Source organism: Mobula hypostoma, chromosome 19 (assembly GCF_963921235.1).
Source record: "Mobula hypostoma chromosome 19, sMobHyp1.1, whole genome shotgun sequence".
NCBI classification, from domain to species: Eukaryota; Metazoa; Chordata; class Chondrichthyes; order Myliobatiformes; family Myliobatidae; genus Mobula; species Mobula hypostoma.
Genome location: NC_086115.1, coordinates 40,604,169 through 40,631,448, shown reverse-complemented (window position 1 = coordinate 40,631,448; position 27,280 = coordinate 40,604,169). Strand labels below are relative to the sequence as shown.

The following is a 27,280-nucleotide window of genomic DNA, read 5'->3' as shown; positions in this document are numbered from 1 at the left end:
ATGTATTCATTCAGACGAATAGGAGTTATCAGCCACTTAAAACGATCAAGACTTTTTCCAAAATTTTGCTATTTGATTAATATCAGTGTTTTAATTGGTGTGTGTGTGTGTGAATGCATGCATGTATTTTCATGTAGACATCCCACCTCTCCTGGAAGTTCCAGGATTCTCCCGCATATTAATAGTGGCTCCCTGATGCCCGCAAATTATATACAATATCACGGAAATCAAATTTTTTGAGAGCGAGCGAGAGAAAAGCAAGAGAGAGCGCGCGCGCGAGAGAGAGAGCACGCACGAGCGAGAGCGCGTCATGGCAGAGTGTTTCCAAAAAAAACGTACGTCACCCCAGACTACACTAAAGTGTACCCCTGCCTAATAGGGGTCAAAATAATAACAGTGTTGCTCACTGCACTGTTTGCAACAGCAACTTTTCTATTGCCCATGGTGGGTTAAGACTGTAAAAGACATGTTGAGGTGAGTTTAACAGGTATCATTCGTTCATTAGCATAGCTAACATTATTTAAACTAGCTGACTAGCTGCTAAGGAGCTACTCTATTGCAGACATCCCACCTCTCCCGGGAGTCTCCCACAAATTGATGGTGCTACCTCCCTGAAATGAGTTTTTGCAGGGTGGGATGTCTGTTCATGTGCACATTATTTTAAAAGTTTTTAGATTTTATACCTTGAATTATTTTTTTAAAATTTTGACTGATTGTGGATTGTTTTAAATGAGAAAGCCGTCCACAAACATTCAATATAAACAGCAGTTCTGACAGCCAGTAAATGCAAGTCAGGGGCTGAGCCCCACTGCTGTCAACACCAGTCTTGTCACTTGCCTCAGGAGAATCAATTGCACTTCATCTCACTAATGTGTTGGGAACCCAACTCCCATCAAATTATTGCACCCTGGACCACTGCAAGAGGCAGCATGGCTCTGGGTTCAGGTGACTGACAAGCTCAGGCACAGAAGGGTTCCTCCTGGAATTTGTTTGCCTCTCTAATGATGTTTCCTCCCTGAATCAAACACAATCACATGTTCAGTATGATGGAGATGTGAAATGTTATTGACCAAGACCTACATCAATAAACGTATTATCCCTCAGTTTAAAATATTAGTGGCCTTTTCCTTTGTAGTCAATAACAATGCAGGATCTAGAAGCTGTGTAATCAGATAGTGTGTAGTTAGTCATTTATATTAAACAGAGCAACTGGAAGCCAGGAACACAATGCAAATATATTTTTGATAAGTAGTCTGCTGTCTCATTCATCATAATAGTATCTTAAGAACATGATAAATAAAATTACTCCATCAAATTCTGGCTGTTTTCATAACAAAGAGAACTTAAATGTAAAATTTCTTGCATTATCTTAACAATAAAAGGGACATGATGTAAAGAAATACCGATGCCTTGGCAACTTTTCTATGACATTTTCTAGTGAATTGGAGAGTGCACTACTTCCTAGCAGTTGAAATATTGTCAGTGATGCTGATATGGAGTGACTGAGTTGTGTTGTTCTCTTGCAGTTTATTGGTATACTGGAGTTGAAGCATTTGGAATCTGTTCAATTTTTTAAAAGCTTAATCAGTGATTTAGGTTATTATTACGCAATATATAATTTTATACATTGCTCAATCTGGTCTCTTTTAAAAAGAGAGGAGAGATGGCAAAATGGTAGGCAGTATATGTCAAGTAGAGAATGGGGACCTGTTGTGTGCAAAATGTAGAGAGTAGTTCACACAGAAACTAAGCCCTCAGTTTTTATTCCCTCAGGAGAGGTAACCTAGGGTTTTTAAAGGTAATTTTATAGGGAGTACAAAGTAAGCAATTTGAAGCAATTTGGTCTGTGAAGTTCTAATTCCCACAAGTTTGGAATATTTTTAATCTTGAAAGAAAATGCAGTTAGTCATGAATTTAGTTTTTGAGAAATAATGCTTTTATATTGAATACAATGATACTCAATTAAACAAAGCACAGATACCCATCACTAATTTATGGTGAAACACTTATTTCAGAGCTTTCACAATTTGATCTGTTTGTTGCTGGTGGGGAGGTCTTTGGTGTTGAGGTGGTAGCAGGGACAACATTAGAAATTTTCTGGATGGGAAAAGACGGGACTTACATATCTTTGTTTATCTTTGCAGCAGTCATTTATCAATTATTTAGGCAACTTTTTTGAAAAAAAATTGAAGAAAAACATTTACAGTGGTTGCTTGAAGCATTTTTCCAATTTTCAACTAGAAATACAATTTGTTGTTTTTGCAAACTCCCTAATATTGTCCAGTTTGCAATCCAGACAAAACTGTTTACTGGTTGTTCTCCTTTTCATTTGTTTGAACAAGGAAACAAACCTGTAGAATTTGTAGACTCTTTTGAGTTTCTTTCAGTAAAGCAGGCAACATGGATAAGATTACTAACTATACAATCTTTACTCCCCTAACAGCAGAGGTTAATACAACAATCATTCAAAGGTTATATTGCACGATACACAGTTCTTAGAAGTACAGTCGTAATCATTATGATAACATTGCTTCTCATTAAAAGCAGAAAATACAAGTCACTATTTACATCAACTAAATTATATAAGTAGTTAATAGTAACAAATGTAAAGTGATACAATTAATTAATAATTTACAGCGATCTCTCCATGTATCATCAGTTTTTAAATATAACTAATCATAAATTCATTCACTTCTTCAGTGTTCTCAACAACAAACTCTACCTATTATGCCAAACTTAACACCTCCCCAGGGTCCTTTCAATCCTAAGTAATTCCTATTGATTACCCCTTTCAATAAACTTCAAACATAGAAATTTCACGTTTCATACTGCAGCTGTTATCTTAACTATGCATAATCATAAACACATTGTATAACATATTTTATGAATATTAATTGAAATTTTAAATGCCAGATCTACAACTCTACTACAGATGGTGTTAATATTTTTTGGTAACTACAGCAGCAGTCACAGTTAAGCATTGTTTAATTAGTCAGTACCAGTAACCTAACCATGTAATCTTCCTTGATTCCTTCTCGAATGGCTGGCTTATCAAAGGAAGTTCTTGTGTTTCACAGCTCAGGTCGCATTTTAGCTCATTCTTCTCATTCGTCGTTCTGAAGGTTAACGTTATACTTCAGCAGGTACTAGTGCAGTGCTCTACAGTGCTCATGGAGAGCTGCCTATTCTTGTCCTTAAAGATTCATTCATATTATAAGGGAGTTCAACTCAAATAACCAGTATTGATGTTTACACACCTCATGAGTCTTTCAAGTGATTTCTTCCTTGCTTGTTCCTTTCTCTGAACCTTCCTATTGTTGTTTCTTTCATGGCCTTATTTTGTGGTGTGTTAAATCAAAACTATTTCCAATATGGCCTTCCCAAGGCAGGCTGTTCCAATCTTTCTGACGTTAGTTCCACTTATTTTGCTATTATATTAGTTAGTATCATGTTTCATATCTCTTAGTTTAGGATTTTATACATCACCACATCTTCTCTGCCTAACCCATTCATTATTATGAAGGCCTCGAATAAAGGTGAGATATAACTATCGTCTGTTTTAAAAAAAATCACTCATCCCAATTAGCTTTAATCACTCAGTTCTGCTCTTTCTCCCATATTTCTGTCTCCATGAAGTTTATTTCCCAGAAATGTGTACAGTACGTTGAGTGCAATCTAACCATGGTCCTTTTTATATTAAAGTGACTTCATTATTTTGGAGTTCTCCCAGAAATAAACATCTGTGCATTGTTAGCTTTGTAAATGTTTGGCTGATGTATGATGCTACTTTGATTGATGTGTTCACCTGTGTCTCTTGATCACTTTGCCCTTAACCTCATTCATTTTCTTATTGTCTGAAGTATGTTTCCACCCATAACCTGTCCCTTCTGCCTGCCAACTCCTGGCAGCCAAGCTCTCTGTGAACCAGTCCAAACTTTTGACAGTCACCCATATTCCCAGACCTAGCTGATTTCCTTTACCACTGAAACAGCTGAAACGTAGGCCAAGCCTCATATGAAGTGATACGGTGTGCAGTAACTGATTCACGTGTCTTTACAACAGCCAATCAGAATTATCAGTTATCCCTTCAAAAATTCCTTTTAATTATTGGAACGTAAAGGTTTGCTTCTCTTATCAGTGCTGTTCGTTGTCTGACTGATTTTCGTTTAATATCATTGATAGAAGACTTAAGGTCTGGATCTTTTTACAGTAAGCTACAAAGGTTTGTACTTAATCTTCAGATGGTGTTGCAATGAGCTGGGACAAAAATAAATTGGAGATAGGTCATGCTGGATATTTTCCCTCCTTTGCACTTACGTGACTTTTCTCAGTGCAACCCAGGAATCAAGAATGAATGAGATGACCATCTGTTGTTTGTTATGGCAGCTGAGCTATTGGATTGTCTCGCTACAAACATCATCTTCAAGCTGCCCAGAGAGCCTCGAATAGATTCCTGACTTCCCAGTGAGAAAATCTGAAAGGTCTGTGATGAGGAGCAAATGCACTGTAAGGAACCTCTTTTATCAAACCCCAGCACTGTCATCCTCCAGTTTCCAACTTTGGACACAGGCAGTAATGGCATCTTAATTCTTGTACATACTTAGAATTGTGCATTGCCTTTATCTAAAAAAAATTGTGAAAAAGATACCTTTATATTTAGTGACTTCAACAACTTCAATCAGTTAAATATTTTTTTCAGACATAATTACAAATTTCAAGTCAGTAATTCCATACAGTAAGTTGTTACTCTCCATTCGGAGGGTTGCACATATTTAATATGTTCAAACAAACTGCAAATTCCTTGTGAAGAAAATTTGCTTTCATCAGGTTTTGTGGCATACTCTTCAGTTTGTACAGATTCCAAATTGTTTTAAAGTTTCTCTGTCTTTTGAGGTACTGTAATTACATTCCTTCTGTTTTTTATGTGTAGTTTTGCATTTACTCTATTTCCAAATTCTTCATTGCTAGAACAAAGGCAATACCACCTTCTAGCACTGTTTAAGTACTCATTGCAGCTATCATGCCACTGACTTGTGGAGCAGCCGATGTTCTGACATCCTTTCTGTCTATTCCAAAGACACTTCTGTAGATTGGTCATTAGTGCTGACAGCAGTGGCAATATGCTTGACATGGTTCAGAAATTTTTTATAAAGTGCCAGAAATTCAAGCATGAGAGCTTTTAATAATTGACATTGATTTGATTCTCCTGCAATTGTCTCAATTTTTCCTAAGAAGAGGCATTTTAGAGGTTTAAATATTCTGGTGAATTGTTTGATATTTAAGTTCTGTTGGGAAAACAGTGCCTGTACATGTATAATCTTAAGCCCAGGGTTGTTGGCTTTATCTGTAAGAAGTTGTGTTTTTGTACCAATTTGCTTGCAACTTCCCTTTCTACAGCCAGTCCGATGATCAAATATCCCACAGCTTTAGTCCTAAAATTATATCATTCTTCACTTTTACTTCTTTATCCATCACCTTTATCATTTCAGAGGATTTGTCCTGGGTCCAGCATGTAACTGCCATTACAAAGAAACCTCTTCTTTCTTAGAGTTTTAGATGACACGCCGAATCTTCACTGACCTGCACTTTATTAGAGACTTGCGAAGATTCAGTGTGTCATCTAAAACTTTGACAAACTTCTATAGATGTGTGGTGGTGAGTGTACTGACTAGATTGCATCATGGCCTGGTATGGAAACGCCAAAGTAGTGGATACAGTCCAGTGCAGGTAAAGCCCTCTCCAACAATGAGCTTACCTGCATGGAAAGCTGTTGTAGGAAATCAACGTTCATCATCAAGGACCCCCACCATCCAGGCCATGCACTCTTCTACTGCTGCCATTTGGAAGATGATGCAGGAGTCTCAGGACCCACACACCAAGTTCAGGAACAGTTATTACCCCTCAACTATCAGGCTGTTGAACCACAGGGGATAACTTCACTCATCCATCACTGAATGTTCCCGTAACCTTGGGACTCACTTTCAAAGACTCTGCATCTCATGCTCTAGATGTTTATTGATTATTCATTCATTCATTCATTTATTTATGTTTGTATTTATTTAGTTATTATTGTTGTTGTTGTATGTGTATTTTTTCTCAGCTCAAGTTGATTAAAACTGGGGTATAGGCTTAGCCAAGTGCACTCATTTCTCAATTGTTAGGAATTTTCAAAATATTCTACTGGTGTTTAGTATTGTGGCTTTCTGGAGAGTTACATAAATACTGTCATGTAGGCCTAATCGTTTAATGCTATTGTGTTGAACTTTGGGATGATGCCAGTTGTAGATATCTCTATTAGGTCAATAAATACCCTGTTCAAGTTTCATAATCCTTGAATTTCCTCTTTTAATTCAGCATATTTCTGATGTTTTTCACTTATTGAGTTCTGTAAGGTATGTGTGTTTGGAATGGCCATATTTATTAAGTAGGTTGTTCTTGCTTGTTTATCCTGCAATATTATATCTGGATGGTTATTGTGCATTGGCCTATCTGTGATAATGGATCAGTCATAATATAACTTGTAAGACTCTGACTTTAAGACTGGATCGGGCTTGTACTTATAGTAAGATATGGTGTCCTTTATGAGTTTGTATTTTAAATCAAGGCTTTGGTGAGTGATGTTTGCCACTTGGTTGTGCCTGTGAAAGTAATCAGATTGTGTTAAACTGCTGCAGGATCCTGTAATGTGTTAGATTGTTCATGGTTTCTCTTGGCATTTTCTGCATTTATGTTCTTTAATTTGTTGGTCTTTTGCAATGTATTTTTGATCATTTTTTGTGTTAACCACCTGGCCCTGTATTGCCACAAGGAACCCCTCTGTTTCTGGGGGGAGATCTCCAACTCTGAGTAAGGCATTCAATGCTCCTTGTCAACATCTAGTCTGCTTATATACTAGGAATGTCTTCCTTGGAGGGTTATGCTCTTCTGTAATAATCATTCCATAACTACTTCATTTTTCTGGGTTGTGCTTTCATTCAAGTTTAGTGATGTGTACTTCATAGCAGAATTGCATATGCTCTCATTGAGTGCTGAATCCTGTTTTCATTGATGAAGATATATCCTTAGAAGTTTTTTTCTAACTGTTGTGTAAATTTTTATGTCTTACTCATTTCTTCCTTCTGTTCTAGATAGCTTTAATCTAAGTGTGTTCAAGTGTACATAGTGTTTTCTAAAATTTGCCATTTCAGTTCTTATTTTTCTTTGTAAATTTTCCAGATCAGTCTCAAACCAAGCTACTATGCCAAAAGATTATGTTAATATGGGTGTAGTGAAAGTGTTTGTTGCCTGTGTTATATTTTTGCTATTGAGCTCTGCTTGGCAGATCTTCTTAAGCCTTGAAGTAAATCCTGTTGAAAGTTTTCCCTTTATCGCAGTATAATCTATTTTCTTTGCTTGTTGATACTCATTCATTGGCTGTATTGTAACCTACTGCTCTGTTTTATTTTCTACTAGCTCTATTGCACCTTTATGTTTAATGCTTTGCACTTATCTAGTCCAAAGTTCAAGTTTACAGTATAACTTTCAAAAATAGTTATACTATTTGAATTAATTGCTTTAGCTTTACTTTTATTTTAGCTTTGTTATTATTATTATTATTATCTATTTTTTTTTCAGCTCACGCTGGAAAAACCTGAGGTGCAGGCATAGCCAAGCCTGCTCATTTGTTCATTGCTAGGAACTTCCGGACTTTTTAAGATTATTTTTTAGATTTTTTAGATTATGAGGACACACAGTCCTCTTTTATTGTCATTTAGTAATGCACGCATTAAGAAGTGATACAATGTTCCTCCGGTGTGATATCACAGAAACAGGAGACAGACCAAAACTGAAAAACTGACAAAAACCACGTAATTATAACATATAGTTACAACAGTGCAAGCAATACCCTAATTTGATGAAGAACAGGCCATGGGCATGGTAAAAAAAGTTCAAACTCTCTCGAAAATCCCAGCATCTCATGCAGAACTTCCAGCACCACAAACTTGCCGATGCAGCATCCTGGAAGCACCCAACCACAGTCCGACTCTGAGTCATCCGAAAACTTTGAGCCTCCGACCAGCCCTCTGATGCCGAGCACCGAGCACCATCTCTGCCAAGCGCTTCGACCCCAGCCCCGGCTGCCAGCAACAGGAAAAGCCGAGGATCTGGGGCCTTCCCTCCGGAGGTTCTCGATCGCACAGTAGCAGCGGCAGCGAACCGGGCATTTCAGAAGTTTCTCCAGATGTTCCTCTGTGCTTGTCACGTCTGTCTCCATCAAATCAGAATTGTGCACGGCCCCTATTTAACAAATATGATATCATTTCACCAGAGAGGCCACGTGCACTCCGTTGCGTTGCCATCTTCTCCTCCCGCCTGGAAGACTTCTCTAGTTTTCTGAAGGTTTACATAGATTTTACTGTGTAGCCCTAATTGTTTAATGCTATTGTGTAGAGCCTTTGGGATCATACTAGTTGCAGATATTACTATTGGGACATGTTCATGTTCATGTTCCAAAGTCTTCGTATTTCCTCTTTTAATTAAGCATATTTATGGCATTTTTCACTTCTTGATTTCTGTAAGCTATATGTGTTTGGATGGCTGTATCTATTAAATAAGTTGTTCTTGCTTGTTTATCCTGTGTAGTATTTCCAGATGGTTATTATGGATTGTCCTACCTGTTATACCTAATCAGTCATTATTACTATTATTACTTATTTTTTTCCTTTTCATATTTGCAGTTTGTTGGCTTTTACATACCGATTCTGTGTCTGACCTATTGGTCTTTCATTGCTTTTATTGTGTTTCTTGTATTTGCTATCAATGCCCAAAGAAAATGCATCTCAGGGTAGTATATGGTGATACATATGGACTTTGATAATAAATATACTTTCAACTTTGAACCTATTTCCTATCGCTCAGCTCATCCAAGACCCACCGCTTGTTCCTGTCATACTCTATCAACTAAACTGCTGGTCGCTCAACCTTCCTGCTCACTGCCCTTGTTGAGTGATATTGTCCATGTTTCCTTCAAATCCCAGTCATTATACTTCTCCTCAAACAAACTTGTGCAGCTGGGTAGCCTCCAACCTGACACCAGAAACATTGATTTCTCTAACTTCCAGTAATTTGTACCCTCTCCTCTTCTCTCTTTTTCCATTCCCCATTTTTGCTCCCCTCTTACCCCTTTTCTCTTGTTACCTCCCCAGCATCTATCATCAATGACCCTTGCCATCCATATCTCAAACATCACCCCAACCATTGCCTCCCTCAGGTTTTCCTCCTCCTTTCTTCTATTGTCCACTCTCCTCTCTTGTCAGATTCCTTCTTCTTCAGCCCTTTATCCCTTCCTCCTATCAATTTCCAACTTCTCATTTCATCTCCCCATGCACCTCCCCCCTCCCCTGGTTTCACTGTCACCTGCCAGCTTGTACTCCTTCCCTTTCCCTCACCTTCCCATTCTTCCTTCTCCATTCTTTTACAGCCCTGGTGAGGAGTCTCGGCCTGAAATGTTGACTATTTGTATTCTCTGATTGGATGCTGCCTGACCTGTTGAGTTCCTCCAGCATTTTGTGTATGTTTTGCAACAGTGACCTCGTTTTCTTCTCCAATGTGCTTCATGTTGCTTAACCAAAATGTATGCCCTTTCTTCCCCCAAAAATATTGGGCAATTAGGCAAAATTATTCAGTGTTTCCATATTTCCTTACTACATGGAAGTAGGCTATTTTAGCAAATCAAGCCTGTGTCAGATCACAGAGCAATCCCTATCCCCACCAATTTTCCTTGTAGCCCATAACCTGTAACAGAGGGCATTATACTCTCAGTGGTCAATTTATTGGCACACCTACACATTTCATTCATGCAAATATCTAATCAGCCAAACGTGGCAGAAATTCAATGCATGAAAGCATGCAGACGTATGATTAAAAGGTTAATTGTTGTTCAGACCAAACATCAGAATAGGGAAGAAATGTAATTTAAGTGATGTTGACCGTGGAATGATTGTTGACGCCAGACGGGGTGGTTTGGGGATCTCACAAACCACCTGGCATTTTCATGCAACAACAATCAACAGTGTTTTTGTAGAGCATGGCGTGAAAAAAACATCCAATGAGCAGTTGTTCTGTGGGCGAAAATGCCTTGTCAAGGAGAGAGGTCAGAGGAAAATGGCCAGACTGGTTCTAGCTGACAGGAGGGTGACTCCACATGTTACAGCTGTGGTGTGCAGAAGAGCATCTCTGAATGCACAACACATATAACCTGGAAGTCAATGGGCTACAGCAGAAGAAGAACTCAAACAGACCCTCAGTGGCCAGTTTACTAGGTACAGGTGGTACATAATAAAGTGACATTGGCGTGTATAGTTAAATCTTTTCCACCACATTTTTATCTATATCAAAATGGTTCATAGCAGAATAAGAAATTACATCCTGTCCATCCTCCACTGTGCCTTATGTCTGAGGGGAGCCCGCTCCATCCATTCTCAGTATTGCTTTGAGATGAGATCCTGTAATGTGACTTGTGCCCAATGAAATTTAATTCCCTTGACCCATCAGTGTATAAGATTGGTCTCCAGATGTACAGAGACAACACCAGGCTTTACTCTGTCTACACCTCTTTCAACCTAATAAATTAGCAGCTAATTTCCACTTTAAATATCTTTCCAGTTGTACATCTCTAGCTGTATTTAGATATTCCTTAAAGGCTCTTTTACTAAGCTTCTGTCACTGCAGAATTAGAATCAGGCTTATTATCACTGACATTTCTGTCATGGATTATTTTTAAATTTTGTGGCAGCGGTGCAATATATAAAAATATAAGTTATAATAAGAAATACCAAAATAGAAGAAAACAGTGAGGTAGTGTTCATGAGTTCATTTACCATTCAGGAATCTGGTGAAGGAGGGGAAGAAGCTGTTTCTAAAAGGTTGAGTGTGTCTTCAGGCTCCTGTAGCCTCTTCCCTGATGGTAGCAATGAGTAAATGACATATCCTGGATGTTGAGCATCCTTAATAATGGATACTGCCTTCTTGAGCCACCACATTTCAAGTATGACACTGCAAGATGGCTGCTGCAAAATCACTAAGAATGGAAATTGTAGAGGCAATAACTGCCGCAGGAATCTGTGTTCTCATCTTTCTGTTTGAGGTTAGCCTAGAGAAAAAGAAAGCTAACATTTATCACTTCATCAAATGACATGATCAATTGTTTTGTTCAAGATAGGCGAAGTGTGTCACAATGTGAAAATGACCACTAATACACCTCACCACCTTCTATAGGCCGTATTTGTGAAGAGCCTACCGAATTGCACCTCACAGATCTCATATGGCTTCTGGAAATAGATGCTGGCAACATGAACAGCAAAGATCGTGTGTAAGACATTTACATATCTTTCAAAATACAGCAGCTTTCCATTGCAGTTATCTGACATACAGGCTACGAATGTTGAAATAAGCAGTGTGCACCGAAACAGATACAGGACATCATCGCTAAATCTCTTTGTGTCCTATAGCGCCTACTGTTCGTTAAATTACAGAGTACATGAGGAATCAATGCATGCACTGGTCAATCCATCCAGTGAGCAGGTACTCGACAAGACCAACATCCCTGCCAAAGCACTGCAAGATGTTTTTTAAGGTTAATTAACATACATAGAGAACAGGATAAGTACAGCACAGCTACCTACCTTTCCAGGCACCATGTTTATGCCAATCATGATGCCAGTCTAAACTAATCCCATCTGCTTACACATGGTTTATTCCCTCCCTGTTCAAGTGTCTGTGTAAATACTTAAATGTTACTATTGATACTGCTTCTACCACCTGCCTGACAGCACACTTCAGGCACCTAATGCTCATTGTGTGAGCAAACCTGCCTTCTAAATCTCCCTTAAGTGCTTACCTCTCACCTTAAACCTACACCCCAGGAAAAAGACTCTGACTATGTAGGCCTTTCATCATTTTATAAGCATATAGCAGGTTGTCCCTCAGCCTGAAGTACTCCAAAGAAAACAGTACAACTTTGTCCTGCCAGTTAAAACACTCCAATCCAGGACATATCCTGGTGATCTTCTTCTCCACCCTCTCAAAGCCTCTCACATCCTTCCTGTAGTGTGGCAGAAGTGCACACATTCTACAAATGTGGCCTAATAAGGTTTTACACAACCACAGCATGACCTCCCAACTTTTATTTTCAATGGCATGACCAAGATAGGGAAGCATGCCTATGCCTTCTTCAGGGAGCTATGCAACAATATACTCTTGCACTGACCTCTCAAAAACCATCACCTCACACTAGTCCAAATTAAACCCCATCTGGCATTTCTCTGCCCAAGTTTCCAACTGATCTATATCCTGCTGTATCATTTAACAATCTTCCTCGTTATCCTCAAAGCCACCAGTGTTCCTGCCATCGGTAAACTTACAAGCGGAGGAAACTGTCATTGTATTCTGTCTGAGCCTTCAGATAATCAAATGTGTTATTGTACTCCAGTGCACTTGGCCAAGACTGAATCTGGACATGCTCTGACCCTCTGACTACATCTAGCAGCCAAATGTTGTATGTATGCATCAAGAGTTTTCAAAAGATATAAATATCATAACATGGACAATGCTGTTTGGTCCCTCTCAAGGACTGCCCATTGATGCTTGCATCACAACCAGGATACATTAGGTTATTTAATTTCTTCCTTAAGCATAATAAATTAACTTACCTATGTTTAGTGAAGCTTAGAGAACAGGATGAATAACTTTAAAATGGGAATAAGCCATCACCTCCATCCATTAAAAGGTAAGAATTGTCTGCACCTCGTGGAGTTGTCTGCTTGCTGTTCTCTGGTGGCAGCTGTCTGATCCTCAGTGGGAGTAAGTGGAGCTTTGGGCAGAGCAGACCGAGACTACATTGAAGCAGTTGGCCGTTGGCTGGCCTCCACCTGTGGAAACTTGCTTCTTCAACTGTTCTTGCATTGCAGTGTTACTGCCAGCTAGCACAGGAGTGCCAACCACTTCCTGGCAGGCAAGCATGTGCTTGTGGCTGCGATAAGGTTTCTGTGAACTATTTCCCCATGCTCCTTGGCATTTCTTGCCAGCCTGTTCAGCAGACCAGACAGTGATCCAAGATCTCAATGTGTGAGTGTAGCAATCATTTCATTAGTGCAACCCCACTGTCTCAGAGCTACTGTATGTGACACTAAAAAAGGCCCCTCGGCCCAGAACTCATCTATGCTAACTGAGGTACAGTACCTACCTAAGCTCGTCCCATTTGTCTGTGCTTGGCTGATATCCCTTTAAAACTACTTTTTATCTATGTACTAATGTTAATGACTTCTAAACATTAACTATGGAGCACAGCTGGTGTTTGACCTTGCCCTTGAGGATTAATAATCCTCTGGATTATTGGACCTTTGATCTTTTGGTTTAATTCCATTGCAGTGGTGCAAGGTGTCTTGGCCACCACTAGTCTAGTCTGCACGATTCTCCTTGTGTCAGAACTTAAGGTGGTGGAGAGTGATGGAAGAGGTAAAGATGCAGTCTTCTCCTCCTGGCTAATTTGTACTCCAGTGAAGATGTACTGGGACAAAGAATCAGAGAAAAGTTGCTCATGGGGATGGGGATGAGTGTTCTCTCCCAGGCTCTGTAACAATGTAATAAAAACAGAGCATGTTGATATTGAGAGGAAAGTCCCATTAGGATTTGTGCTAGACAGACAGATAAAGAGGTTGAGCTTTCAGTGGTATGAGGGGAGGTTGTTCTCATTCACTTTCTTCACTAACGATATCCACAGCTTCAGCCAGGGTAATGGCTTACCTCATAAGGAGTGACATCCACTGTTCCACCCTGGTGAGCCTTTAAGAAAGGGATCCCGATGAAGGGCCTTGGCCCAAAACGTCGACTGTTCATTCCTCTCCATAGATGCTGCCTGACCTGTTGAGTTTCCTTCAATATTTTGTGTTTGATCCTTTCCTGTCTGCTGTGAGATACAGTAGCTGTACAAAATCTTTTCTGTGAGACAAGATATTAATGTATTCTGATCATGAGTTTGCTCAATGGAACTTTCTACAGTATTGCTCCCAGGTCCCTGCAAGCTCATTCTTAGCGCTATCTTCACCTGGCTGCATCCTACCAGCATTATTTGATCTAAGCATTGAGCACCGTCCCTATACTCCAGTGCAGAAGACTTCCTTCGGCCAGCTCAGTGCCTAAATTATGTTCAGGTAGGTTCCTTTCTTTGTCCTGCTGAAGATTCATGCAGACAGTTCCTAGCAAAACTCTGAACTCCCTCCACTAGCTGCTTGCTGTAGTTGTCATTTGCTCGTTAAGTGATGGATTGGATGCAGAACTTCAATTGACAATGTCCAGAAGTGTGCAGTGTTTTACTGCTCGGGGACATGGTTGTGCATTTTTGGTCTAAACAATGTGCTGGCCATTGCACACAAGCCCATGTTTTCTCACTGGGAATGCAATTGAGAAACACATCTCATTAGTGCCAGCATGGGTTCACTGTGCAGAACAGGTTTATCTCACCCCTGCTGAAAAGCTGTAGAATTTCCTGCCCATCGAATTCTAATATCCATTGAACAAATTCGCATATGTAAAATTCATCTTTTACAGACAGAGAAACTGTTAAATAGTAAATGTTACAGACCGTGTAACAATGTCTATCTTTCTGCACAGGTGCTCAATTAAAACCTGACCTGAATCCAACCTAAACCTTATGACAGCACAAAGACATGGCAGGTAGCGAAGCTATCTCTGAGCCATCAACCTGGGTTTGTTTCTGACTTCTAGTGCTGTCATTGTGAAGTTTCCACATGGATTCCCCAGGTGCTCCAGTTTTCTCCCACATCCCAAAGGTGTGATAGATGTTAGGTTAATTGTATATTGACCTAATGTCATTAGCTAATAGGAGCATCAGTGGGAGTGATGGGATTACCCTGAGAGCCACCGCAGACTCACAAGGCTGAATAGCCTAGTTTTAGATTGTGAGAAATAGGACATTTCATTTATTCCCAAACCAAACACAGAATGTTTTGTCAGCCCCATCCAGTATGTTTGGAAAGCCAAGCACTAATTTAAGGAACTTGATAATGAAAAACCTTTCAATAATTATTGCTCTTTCTCTGAATTTTTTTTCTATTTAATTTCTTCATCAGGTTCTGATGAGAGTTACTATTTTGTCACTGATTAGCCTTTGCTTTCTGCTTCCATTTTTAAGAAATACTTGTTCTCAGCAATACCAGTACATTGAAATTTAAGTGTGACTCTTGTTCGATCGTCTCTTATGCAAGAATTTCAGAAGTCACTTCATTATTGGTGGACAGGCAAATAAATTCTGTAGCTTTCCATTAAAATTAAGCTGCAAATTTGCATCCAGATATTTGGATTGAAACTGCTATATATTTCAGCAATGCATATCTGAAAGTGTTTTTTTTCAGAGTGCAATTGGAATACAATTAGAGTTTTGTGGTCCTGGTCCATAACTCTCTTGAAGTGACCACACAACGAGATGGAGTGGTGAAGAAAGTATATTGATGGTGTGCTTCCCTTCATTGGTCGAGAAGAGAGTACTGAGTCAGTAAGTCATGCTACAGGTATATCAAAATTTGGGTAGGCTGCACCCTGAGTATTATGTGCAATTTTGGTTACCCATAACAAGAAGAATGTGGAGGCTTAGAAAAGAATACAGAATAGGTTTACCATGGTGCTGCCTGGATTAGAGCCTATGATGTTAAAAGAGAGATTGGATAAAATTGGGTTGTATTCCTTGGAGCATCAGAGGCTCAGGCTTTCAGGGAGACTTGAAAGGAGATTATAAAATTATGAGAGTACCTTTGCCCAGAGTAGAAATGTTAAATACTAGGGAATATGTACTTAAAGTGAAATGGGAACATTTAAAAAAGACGTGCAGGGTAATTTTTTTTTAAACTGAGAGTGGTAAATAGGCTGCCAGGGGTAATAATGGTGCTTAAGAGGCCGCAATGTGCAGGGAATGGAGGTGTATGGATCATGTGCAGGCAGAAAAGGATCTAATTTAATATGGCATTGTGTTTGGTACAAACACTGTGGGCCAAAGGGGCTGTTCCAGTGCTATATTGCTCTGCACTTTATATGTTCATTTCTAAAGTCAGATAATGGCACTTTGAAAATTCAACTTAGCTGCTTTCCTTCAGGAACTTCCCACTCATTCCATCCATTGATTGCACAAACCGCCCCCCTTCTTAATGACATGGATAAAACTAACTTTCTCCAATCCCCCCTCCGCTTTTCCATTCTCAGCTCCACTGCCTCCAAACTTTAATCCCAGCTTATTCACTTTCCTCCCTTGGACCTGAAGTAGGGTGGCACAAGGAGAAGCATACAGCAGGCAGTTAATTGCATGCAGAGCCTCAGTCAGCCGAGGGTGTTCAACAATTTCAATGGTGCAGATCAGTTTCTACGGCAATGTATCTCTAAACTCAGGTTGATTGATTCTGTGCCACCCAATTACCCCCATGTGACCAATCAGTCTACTAACCCATCCATCTTTGGAATGTGGGAGGAAACCACAGCATCTGGAGGAAACATGTACAGTCACAGGGAGAATGTACAAATTCCTGACCTACAGCAGCAGAAAATGAACTCAAGTCACTGGTGCTGTAATAGAATTATGCTAACTGCTACACTACCGTGCCAACCCATTATCACTGACATATGTCACAGAATTTGTAGTTTTGCAGCAGCAGTACAGTCAAACACATGAAATTTACCATCAGTTACAATAAGAATATATATAAGAAAGAAATAGTGCAATAAGAGAGCAAAATAACAAGGCAGTGTTCATGGGTTGATGGTGCGTTGAAATTTGATGCAGAGGGAAAGAAGCTTCTCCTAAAACATTGATTGTCATCTTCAGGCTCCTGTACCTCCTTCCTGATGCTAATACAGACATCCCACCCTGCAAAACCTCATTTCAGGGAGGTAGCACCATCAATTTGCGGGAGACTCCCAGAACTTCCAGGAGAGGTGGGATGTCTGCAATAGAGTAGCTCCTTAGCAGCTAGCCAGCTAGTTTAAATAACGTTAGCTATGCTAATGAACGAATGACACCTGTTAAACTCATGTCAACATGTCTTTTACAGTCTTAACCCACCATGGGCAATAGAAAAGTCACGTTGCAAACAGTGCAGCGAGCAACACTGTCATTATCTTTGACCCCTATTAGGCAGGGGTACACTTTAGTCTGGGGTGAAGTACATTTTATGTTTTTTTTTGGAACACTCTGCCATGGCACACGTGCGCTCTCTCTCTCTCTCTCTCTCTCTCTCTCACACACACACTCTCTCTCGCTCTCTCTCTCTCATACTCTCGCGCTCTCTCTCACTCGCTCTCAAAAAATCAATTTCCGGGATATTGTATATAACTTGTGGGCATCAGGGAGCCGCTATCAATATGCGGGAGACTCCCAGAACTTCCGTGAGAGGTGGGATATCTGCTAATAGTGAGACGATGGTATGCCCTGGATGGTGTCAGTCCTTCATAAAAGATGCCAGCTCCTTGAAGCAACACCTTTGAGGATGTCCACAATGGTGGGGAGGCTAGTTTTCACAATGGAGCCGGCTAAGTCTACAACTTTGAATATCTGCCCCACAGGACAACCGTAAATAGTTCTGGTGTGTGTGTGTCTGCCACAATTTGTTCAGCCAGGCAGGCTTCTGATTTGACATCACAATTGTGGTCACCCTTACTTTCATTTGTGACTACAACCCAATTGCATCTCTTGCTGCAGTTTCCATTGAAACGGTGATTTCAACTGCTCTTTTAAATGTAAGTTGTGCTTCATTTAGGAGCCATTTTTGAATGTTTTCACAACCACAATACCACAAACTAAATGACCTCTTAGTGTATCATTAAGCCCTTTACAAACTGACAATTCCCAGACAACCTCTTGAGTTCAGCCACGTACGCTGAAATGGATTCCCCTTATTTTTGATTCCACGTATGAAACCTAAAGCATTCTGCAATTAACAATGGCTTTGGTTCTAAGTGTTCTGGCATCATTTTGACAACATCAGCAAATGTCATTTCTGCTGATCTGGTTGCAGCAGTTAAGCTTTGAAGCAAACTGTTTGCCTTAAACCCAATGCACTCAGCAAAAGTGGAACTTGTTTCTCATTGGCTATTTAATTTGCTTCAAAATACTGCTCAATTTGCTCAGTATATAAAATCCAATTATCTAGTGTGTAATCAAACCCATCAATCTTTACAATGTAGCTATCATCAATCTTTATGAACCCGTAAATTCTTCTGTTTTCTTACATTAAAATAAAACTCAATCGTGTCTTCCCTTCCATAGAATACGTGCTGCGCTGCTTCTTTAAAAACTTGACCCTCTCTGCACATGCTGAGCTGCATTTCTTTTTACTCTCTGTTGATCTCACTGCATTTTTTTTAGTTTGAACATCTTGCTGTGCTTTAACAAGTCAGAAGCTGTCTTAGACTCATTTAAAAAGTACCTGTTATGGTTTGTAACTTCAAAACATTAAACTAATTCAAAGAAAGACACATATCAAGTGGTAGCATGATGATGTGTGCAATTCACGTATTTAAAGAATAAGAATGCTTACTCAGACAATGAATTTACATTATACACAAATACTAATGAAATATTATATACATACCACTAGTGATATGTGCTTTCAAGCTTTTGAATCTTTTGTCCAATTGAGGGATAGAGAAGAGAGAATGTCTGAGGTGAAGGCAGTCTTAGATTACACTGGCTGCTGTACCGAGGCATTATAAACAAAATGGAGGTTGGCTTCTATGATGTGCTGAGCTCTGTCCACAGCTCTGCAGTTTCTTGTGGTCATGTTCAGAGCAATTCCCTAGCAAGCTGTTATACATCCAGAGAGGCTGCTTTCTGTGGTGCATCAATAAAAATTGGTGTGGGTCGACAGGAGCGTGCCAAATTTCTTTAGCCTGTGGAGCAAGTAGAGGCATTGATAAGCTTCCTTGGCCATGGTAATAATGATTAATAGAATGATGTACATTGGCCTGACAGCCACTTAACTGATGGTGTAGCATTGCCAACTGCCTTTTGTCACTTTTACACTACTGAAATAAGGCTTTTGTTTCCCACTAATAAGACATGACTATTCAAATATGCTTAATTAACAAATACAATGGATTCCAGTTAATCGGGGTAGTCACTTATTTGGGACAATACTTAAAGAGCAAAAGCTAAATGAGAAAATAGATGGGAATCCCCTTGTTTATTTGGAGCATTAAGCCGCTTAATTGGGACAGGAGACTATTTCTGAAATGTTATCAATCGTATGCACTTGTGTCGTCATTAGATACAACACTGTGCTTCTGAGCGAACAATTTTTAAATTGTGTTTTAAATTGTATCAGTTGTGTGTGTGTTCAAAAAGCAGTGAATTTTGTCACTGATTGTTGGCAAGAAATAAGCAGTAAGACAATTCTGGACTGTTTTGCTTACTCAGTTTCAAACATTTAGGCTTGAAGATGGCAGAAACATCCAGGAGTGAAAATTGAATTATTTCACCACTTCTACAGGTCATGAACTATGATGAATTTGAAGGTATCAACAATCATCTTGAATGTTACAATGAAAGTGAAGATTTGGAGGATGTAATCATAAAGCTTTGTATGAAGGCTGTCTATTATCTGCACTAGGTATCTGCACTGATATTGTTCATTTACAGTCAATCAAAAGAACACAACAGCATGCACTGGATGAATTCCTCTGCCAATAGCTATTATAAATTAATACACAGTTTTACAGTACTGTAGTAGTATTGTTAGTGTTCTAATTTGTTCTGTATTTCTCTTAAATACATAATTTATTACCCAGTTTGTCTTTTTTAAGCCTTTTTACCTATTTCCATGAAACTTCAGTTAATTGGGGCAGCCACTTAATTGGGCCAAAATGTACTGGCCCTGGCCCCCAATTAACTGGAATCCACAGTATTTAGAATGCTACACTAAGCTATAAATACTGCTTGCTAAACTCATCAGCGAGAGTCACCTAATTTTCCAGAGGACTGGGATCTAGACAGCCACTCAAACAAAAATAAGAATTCTGGAAGTGCCTTTTGGACATTCATTGCATGATGCTGACATGCTGACACCACTACAGGTGTCAAGGGTCCGCCATGCATAACATGCAAATGTACAAAGGAATTTGGAACCATCGCAGACTTCCTAATTCAGACTGTAAGCTCCTATTTTCATAGTAATTGGATTGCATTTTACACAAAATAAGGTGTTAAAAATGTAATTTTAAGCCACAAATCTTGCTTCAGCTCTAGAGGTAAGTTTCCGGCTGATAGACTAAAATTTTATTCCTCTTAGGAAAGGAAATGTGGATATTCATTTGTTCAGTCTAGTGAGCAAATAGTAAATAGTTTTATGGTGAGTGAGCTGTGTAATCCATCGAGAAGCTGTATTTGTGATATAGTTACCATGCTTATAAGCAATCAAAGCTGTCACTCATTCCAGTCTTTGTATCCTTTCATTTTGATAATTTTTAGCCTGAGGATAGGAGTACATGAGTTGTGGGCACAGTGTTAGTAATCGGAAGGTCAGTTGTTGTTTTCAAAATATATATCATGGCAATTTTTTCCTCCTGATTTGGAAATGCCAGAGATGATATAATCAAGCACATTCTCAGGAAAGGAGTCAGATCTAGTTGTGGTAATTACAGAGGGCTCTCCCTGGTGTGCATTATAAGGGTCATATTGAACTGCTCACTCCCAGAGGCTGAAGAACTTCCTCCCTGACTCAGATTGTAGATTATCTCCATCCAGAGGTAAAGATCTTCAACACACAGTGACTCCAAGTGATTTCTCCAAAGTAATGCTTCAACTCATCATGAACAGATTTCCCATGGGAGCGGAGCTAATCTTCAGGACTCAAGGGAAAATATTCATCCTATATTGACTATACACTGACCAAGAGACACCACAACCCCTCCAGTTGTGTTGTAAAATGCAAATGATACCTATGCTTGTGCTTGATTGGAGGCTAAACTGCAAGCTATTGTTGACACACTTACTAAAATGAGGCCTTACAATCAACATCTGCCCAGGGAAATGGTCCTCTACCAAACTGCCCCCACTCTGCAACACTTCCTCTGGAAAGAAAGGTTTACAACAAGACTCTGGATAGCACAAACCAATTTTCTTACTTTGACTGCTTCAAATCTGACCAAAGTCAGATATGAATAATGAAATTCATCGTTGTGCTCAATGTCAGCAGAACCTTCAGCTAAATGAGAAAAAAGAGGTTACAAGATCGAGATCTTAAATGTGGTACCAAGCTTGAGTTCTACTTGACAGCATGTGCTTCCAAGATCGGTACCAAATATAGCAGGCACCTCGGAACACAGCAATGATTTTCAACCAACTTTATTGTCCTCTCTTAGGCCAAATCCCCAACATTGAGACTGTAATAATAGTCAGTTCTGTTGAACAGGCAATCTTGATCCCATGCCCAACATCAGATTCCTGAAGCAGATACCCATAGCGATGTGCAACATAGAAACAGGCCTCTTCAGCCCACCAAGTCTATGCATACCATTGTTCCTATCTATACTAATCCCATTTGCCTGCATTAATTTCATATCCCTGTATGCCCTGCTCATTCTCGTACTTGGTCCATAATAACCCCAATTGCAGAAGTTACATTCACAATGGTATTGAGAACCTCATATCTATATATTGAGAGCACAATGAAGTCCAGCATAAATGGTGAGAAGACTGCACCATCTCACAAATTACCCACTGGCCCACGCTTTGAGTGGAAGTAAGTTTTTCCATTGTATTCCAGCAAAACCACAATGGGAATGTCAGGAGAAGCCTCAAAGAAATTAACTGAAATTGCTTTTTATTCAATTCCTTATGTGAATTAGGAAGGAAAAGTGAGTGGGGCAACAGAGGACGCGAAGATGAAAGAAGGGCAATAAGCAAGACTATGGAAGAAACTATATCAGTATTAGTATTAAGTAATCAATAATACCTTAAATGAAAAAATTAGAGATTAATGAACCATGTTAAAAGCTGGGGAATTGATAATTGGTTATATTGAGATTTTGCTGATGGCATCAACTTTCAAATGGTCATGACATTAAGCTTACTTATCCTGCCAGTGGTATCAGTGCACACAATATTCTGATTCAGGTTCAGAATGTTTAATGCAGAGCATTAAACAGACACTTTTAGCCTTTGAGTCAAAATAGTTTTGCCATAAATGGATGTGATGGAAGGAACCCTAAGCCTAATGAAACTGATTGTATTTGCAAGTCAGACTTTGAGAAAAGGTTTTTTTCTTCATCCTTTCTGTATTAATAATCTGCATGTGAAATTAAGCTGAAGCTATCAGGCCGGTGATGCAACAAATACGAAAAGTGACTGAATGATAAACACTAACTCTAATGATTGTGGAAATTACTTCTGTGAACTCAAAGCATTCATGCTTCAGTTTTAAAATATTTTCCTTCCTATTGCATTGTAGTAGAGTTTCATGGAGGTGACATTTATATGTCAAAGGTTCCTCATTCTCTAAAGAGTATTTTAAATTATTATCAGATTATGGCTGAACCAAGCAGTTAAAATAGAAATAAAATTAAAAGACATAGGGAAATTACCACATTGATATTTTGTTTTCAGACCAGCCATTCTCTGCTGGCATTTACCTATCTCACACATGGATATGCTCACCTAGTCATGTATGCTACCTGAAATCCCATTACCCTTCATACTATTTCCCCAATCCAACATCTAGACTCCGAATGAATGCTGAAATTGTCTGTGTAACAGCCATTTCACCTGCCGTTGAATTGTAGGATCTACGACTTTGTGCAGAAAGAAGCATCTCTTGACCTCTGCTCTAAATCTTTTCCATTTGAATTTAGATTTATGGCTTGTTGATCCAAGCCGTTCAACGAACAGAACCAATTTTTTAAAATCTATCTTCTTTTATCTTCTGATCATTTCAAATTCCTCCATCATATCACTGTATCTAGCAGAAACAAAATAACAGTTTTTTTTTGTTTTCTTTTTGATATTTGATACAGTCAGTGGAAGTTAAGCTATATGCAAGATCAAGCTCCAGAACTTTCATTCAGGTCAATGCTACAGGTTGAACCACTTTGACGAGGTAGCCTTAGCACTCCCTGATCTGTCAGTGGGGTTGATACCATTCTGGATAACGTGCTTATTACCATACTAATTGGACTACTAGATGATCAAGGAACATCTCTTGACTGCGAAGGATAATCAAAAATAAAAACCTGCTCTGAACAAGAATATTCCCAGGCATTGATCTCAAAGTAGAAAAGGTTACTGAGTGATAGATGAGCTATCAGATGACAGCTGGTAAGCACACCGCAGAAACTGCCTAACATGTCAGATCTACTTGATCATCTGCAATAGAATTGGTGTTGATAGCTGTGAATCCTTTTTGCTGAGGAAATTAGGCAAATAATTTATTGTTGTGCAAAAATATTTCTTTTCTGTATGTAAAGATTCTTAACATTGGACTGCATCACTAAATGTTATCGACTGGAAATATAAACTTCCAAATGTAGTCCAACCAAATGTGCTGAACCCTGGGAATTGTTCCTGAAGGAGTTAATGGCCCTGATCTATCAGCATTCTACTTCAGTTAAATGTTGGCTCTGGGGTACCTGCTCTGCACCAGTGGACTCATTGAAAGGTTGTGCAAATTTCCTCAGATTTCCCAGTGCTTATTAAAAACAGAGATTTAGGCAGAAAATGTTGGAAATAGTCAGCAAGTCAAGTAGCTTCTGTGGAAAAGGTAGTATTATTCATCTCGATTTCGATGTTTTTTAAGCTGTTTCTTGTTTTAGGGCAATGCTCCTCGCTGCTGAATGTAGTAACATTTACATGCATAAGACCCTGCCCCTGCAGATGTCCTGACTTTTGAGCATCAGGCTGGCACTTTGCAGAAAATTGAATGTTCAGGGACTCACTAAGGGAAGTATTGCATAAGTCAGTGATGAGCATAAGTGCCAAATGCACTGTCACAAAATAATGCAGTCTCCTTTTCACATTATTACATTCTTACTAGCAGTGGCCGCTGGGCATGACTGATCCATGTGTCAGGTAGAGTTATCTTGTGCATCATGGTGATGCGAAGGTAGTTGAATACAGTAAAGCAGGTGAAAACGTTAGGTGAAGGGAATGCTTTATGATGTTCCAAAACCTATATTGATTGCAACAGACATTCATATTAGTATATCCTTTGAAAAACCTGCCCGCTAAAACTTCTTATGAGATGGCAGGAGGCCAAAATGTTTCTGTAACCCTAGACTTTTAAAACTGAGCTAATCTTAGACTGGGATGCGATTTGGGATAATGCTGCCGGTGCTTTGAAAAACCCAAATCATCGGTATATACACTTGAAATTTTGTCAAAGAGCGTATCTAACACCGAGAATTAGACATCAAATGGTACTGGTTCCTGACCCATATTGCTCATTTTGTCCCCATGCAGCCATTGGCTCTTTTATACATGTTGTATGGGAATGTCCAGGAGTTTTTGGTTTGTGGGGGAAGGTTATCAGTACTCTTACCGAACTAATGGGGGTACATTTACCAATGGATCCCACTGTACATCATCTAAATGATGACTCCCACCTTTCCCTTATGGAAAAAACACACAAAGTCTGGCTGGCAGGCCTGACTGCAGCTAAGAAGATTGTAGTCCAGTGCTGGAAACCTCCCCATGATATTTCAAGTACTCACTGGCTTTGGAGTTTATTGGACATTTCTTACCTGGAATTATCATCAGCAAGAGTAAATGATGCACGACCTAACACAACCATAATGGGGACAGATTTGATATCCAACTTAAAGGATCTTCTGTTAAAATAGGAATGCTCTGTCTGTGTATGCACAACTATTCAGTTGGTTGGTGGTGGGGAGAAGGATGGGGTGGAGGGGGGGGTGGGGATGAGGATGAGGGGTGGAGGGAGGATGGTGACGAGGGTTGGGGGGTGGCTGGGTTAAACAGTCAAAATGTAATCAGCAACTGGTTGTACTGAATGTAATTTACTGGTGTTGCAATAAAAATTAGTGATAAAAAAACTGAGCCAAAATGATCATCTGAAAAAGAATATACAGGTGTTTGCCATTTGCTTTCTCGTTGTTGATTCCCTTACTTCGATGTAATTTGTTACAAACATTTGTCAACCATTTATTCGGGAATTATGCTGAATAATCTGTTTATTACATTTTATGTATGCAATCTGGAGGTGGCAAAAGGAGACCAGATATCTATGTAGGTACATTGATATGTTAACAGCAGTGTTTATTTAAGTGGTTTATTAATTAGAGACTTATTAAATTTCCTTGTACATATTGTCATAAAAAATCAGCCCATAAGGACATTTTGTACACAAAATGTATGCCTTGAATTGGAGGTCACACTGTTGCAATGAGGAATGCTGAAAGTATAGGAATAATAAAAGGTTGAATACTTATTAAGCAGGATATCTTGGTACAAATTTAATATCTTAAGAACTGACCTAATGAAGGGTCTCGAACCAAAACATCAACTCTTTATTCCTTGCCATAGATGCTGTCTGACTTGCTGATTTACTCCAGCATTTTATGTGTGTGTTCCTCAGAATTTCCAGCATCTGCAGAACCTCATGTGTTTATCTCAAGAGCTGAGGTACTCTAGCAAAGTAAAAATTAAAACCAACAAAGGAGGATAATGGAAAGTTTTAGTCTTGGAATACAAAAAAAAAATCAAAAATAGGTTATGAAGGTTATTAAGAGAAAGTGAGGAAAAAGTTAGAAAAGCTAAGGGATGGTGTGAGGAAAGACTGCCAAACAAAATTGCTGAATTTCAGCCCTGCAGTTATGTTATTCCCGAATTATTCATTGTCCATCTCTATAACATTATTTTATGATACAGCAGGTGCTGTAGCAGTTACTGCTGCTAACCTATAGCTCCAGTGATCCAGGTTTGATCTTGACCTTAGATATTATCAGTGTGGAGTTTGCACATTCTCCCTGTAAGTTTCTTTTAGGTACTCTCATTTCTTCGTAAGATGTACTGGTGAGTTAATTGGCTCCAGTAAATTACGGTTAAGTGCAGGTAAGGGGCAAAACAAAATAATGCATGGAGATGGAGATGTGAAATGGAATAAAAGTTAGGCTACAGGGAAGTAAGGAGAGGTGGAATTGAATCAATGGAATATCTCTGCTGGGAAACAACTGGCCTCCTTTTGGGTCACAGTACATAATAACTTAAAACCTCTCAGAAAATCAAGTTTTTCTTTCTAAATTACATCTTGTGTTTGATGTGCTAAGTTATTCTGAACAACAAATGGATACATAAACTTCAAAATGATCAATTACATCCCCAGAAAACAAAAACGATGCCTCAGTTGTCAGAGTACAGTAATTCAGTGTTGAACAATTGCTAACTCTATCTAAATTTTCTGAAAAATTATCTTGTCCCTTTATTGTTCTTGTTATTAATACTCACAAATCAGGCAATAAGATAAAGAAACTGACTGAGAGTTGCTATGCACTGATGCCTATATTACCTCATCACTCATAAATATTGTCAAAAAGTGATCACAGATGTATTCCAAAATGTCTCCCACATTGCAGTTGAGATGGGCATGAGACATTATAAAGAAGCATTCACCTCTTGCTTTGAATTGGTTGTTAGATGGTGAAATGCTGTTCCTCACACCATCCCTTAGCTTTTCTAACTTTTTCCTCACTTTCTCTTAATAACAGCATTTAATTGTTAAAAAAAAATGAGATGAGAAGGTAAATAAATGGAAAGGGAATGCTACTGGAGAATCAAGGATTGCAAAGTACTGTATGTAACTGTAGGACACTATGTAGAAGGTAAAATTAAATACTAGTTCTAAGATCATATTGGGCCAAGACTGACTAAATCACTAATCTGCAACCTGCCAAAATACTCTGCAGCGCAGGTATTTCCACTGCCACATGTTGTACAGTTATAAGGGTCAATAAGAAATGGCTCTGCATGACTTCAGTCATGTTGTAGAAAGGGGATGGCAAAGTATGGTTTCCAAAGTAGGGAAAGAAAAATACAGGAAGCATCAGCACAGACCACTTCTTCCAGTGGCTCTACAATACCTTATACTAGAAGTCATCGTGAACACTTCCCCTAGGCCTCATTACAGAAGGTGAAGATATTTTTAGAGAACAAGATTGGTCAGACGGTATGTATTTTGTGGTTTGGGATCATAGGCAATGTCAAGAATCTGGACTTTGTAATTAGATAAGTATT

The 27,280-nt window shown here is 39.1% G+C and overlaps 1 protein-coding gene and 1 long non-coding RNA gene across 3 annotated transcripts in view; one reads left to right on the top strand and one right to left on the bottom strand.

Moving 5' to 3' along the window:
• The window catches only part of LOC134358990 (adhesion G protein-coupled receptor A1), a 608,347-nt gene that overhangs the window by 411,409 nt on the left and 169,658 nt on the right, over window positions 1-27,280 (top strand). The window lies entirely within an intron of this gene.
• On the bottom strand, window positions 8,205-12,877 carry LOC134358993 (uncharacterized). Its single transcript, XR_010020996.1, has 3 exons — window positions 12,690-12,877; window positions 10,860-11,131; window positions 8,205-8,277 (listed from the first exon to the last, which is right to left on the bottom strand). It is a non-coding gene; the product is annotated as an uncharacterized LOC134358993 (long non-coding RNA).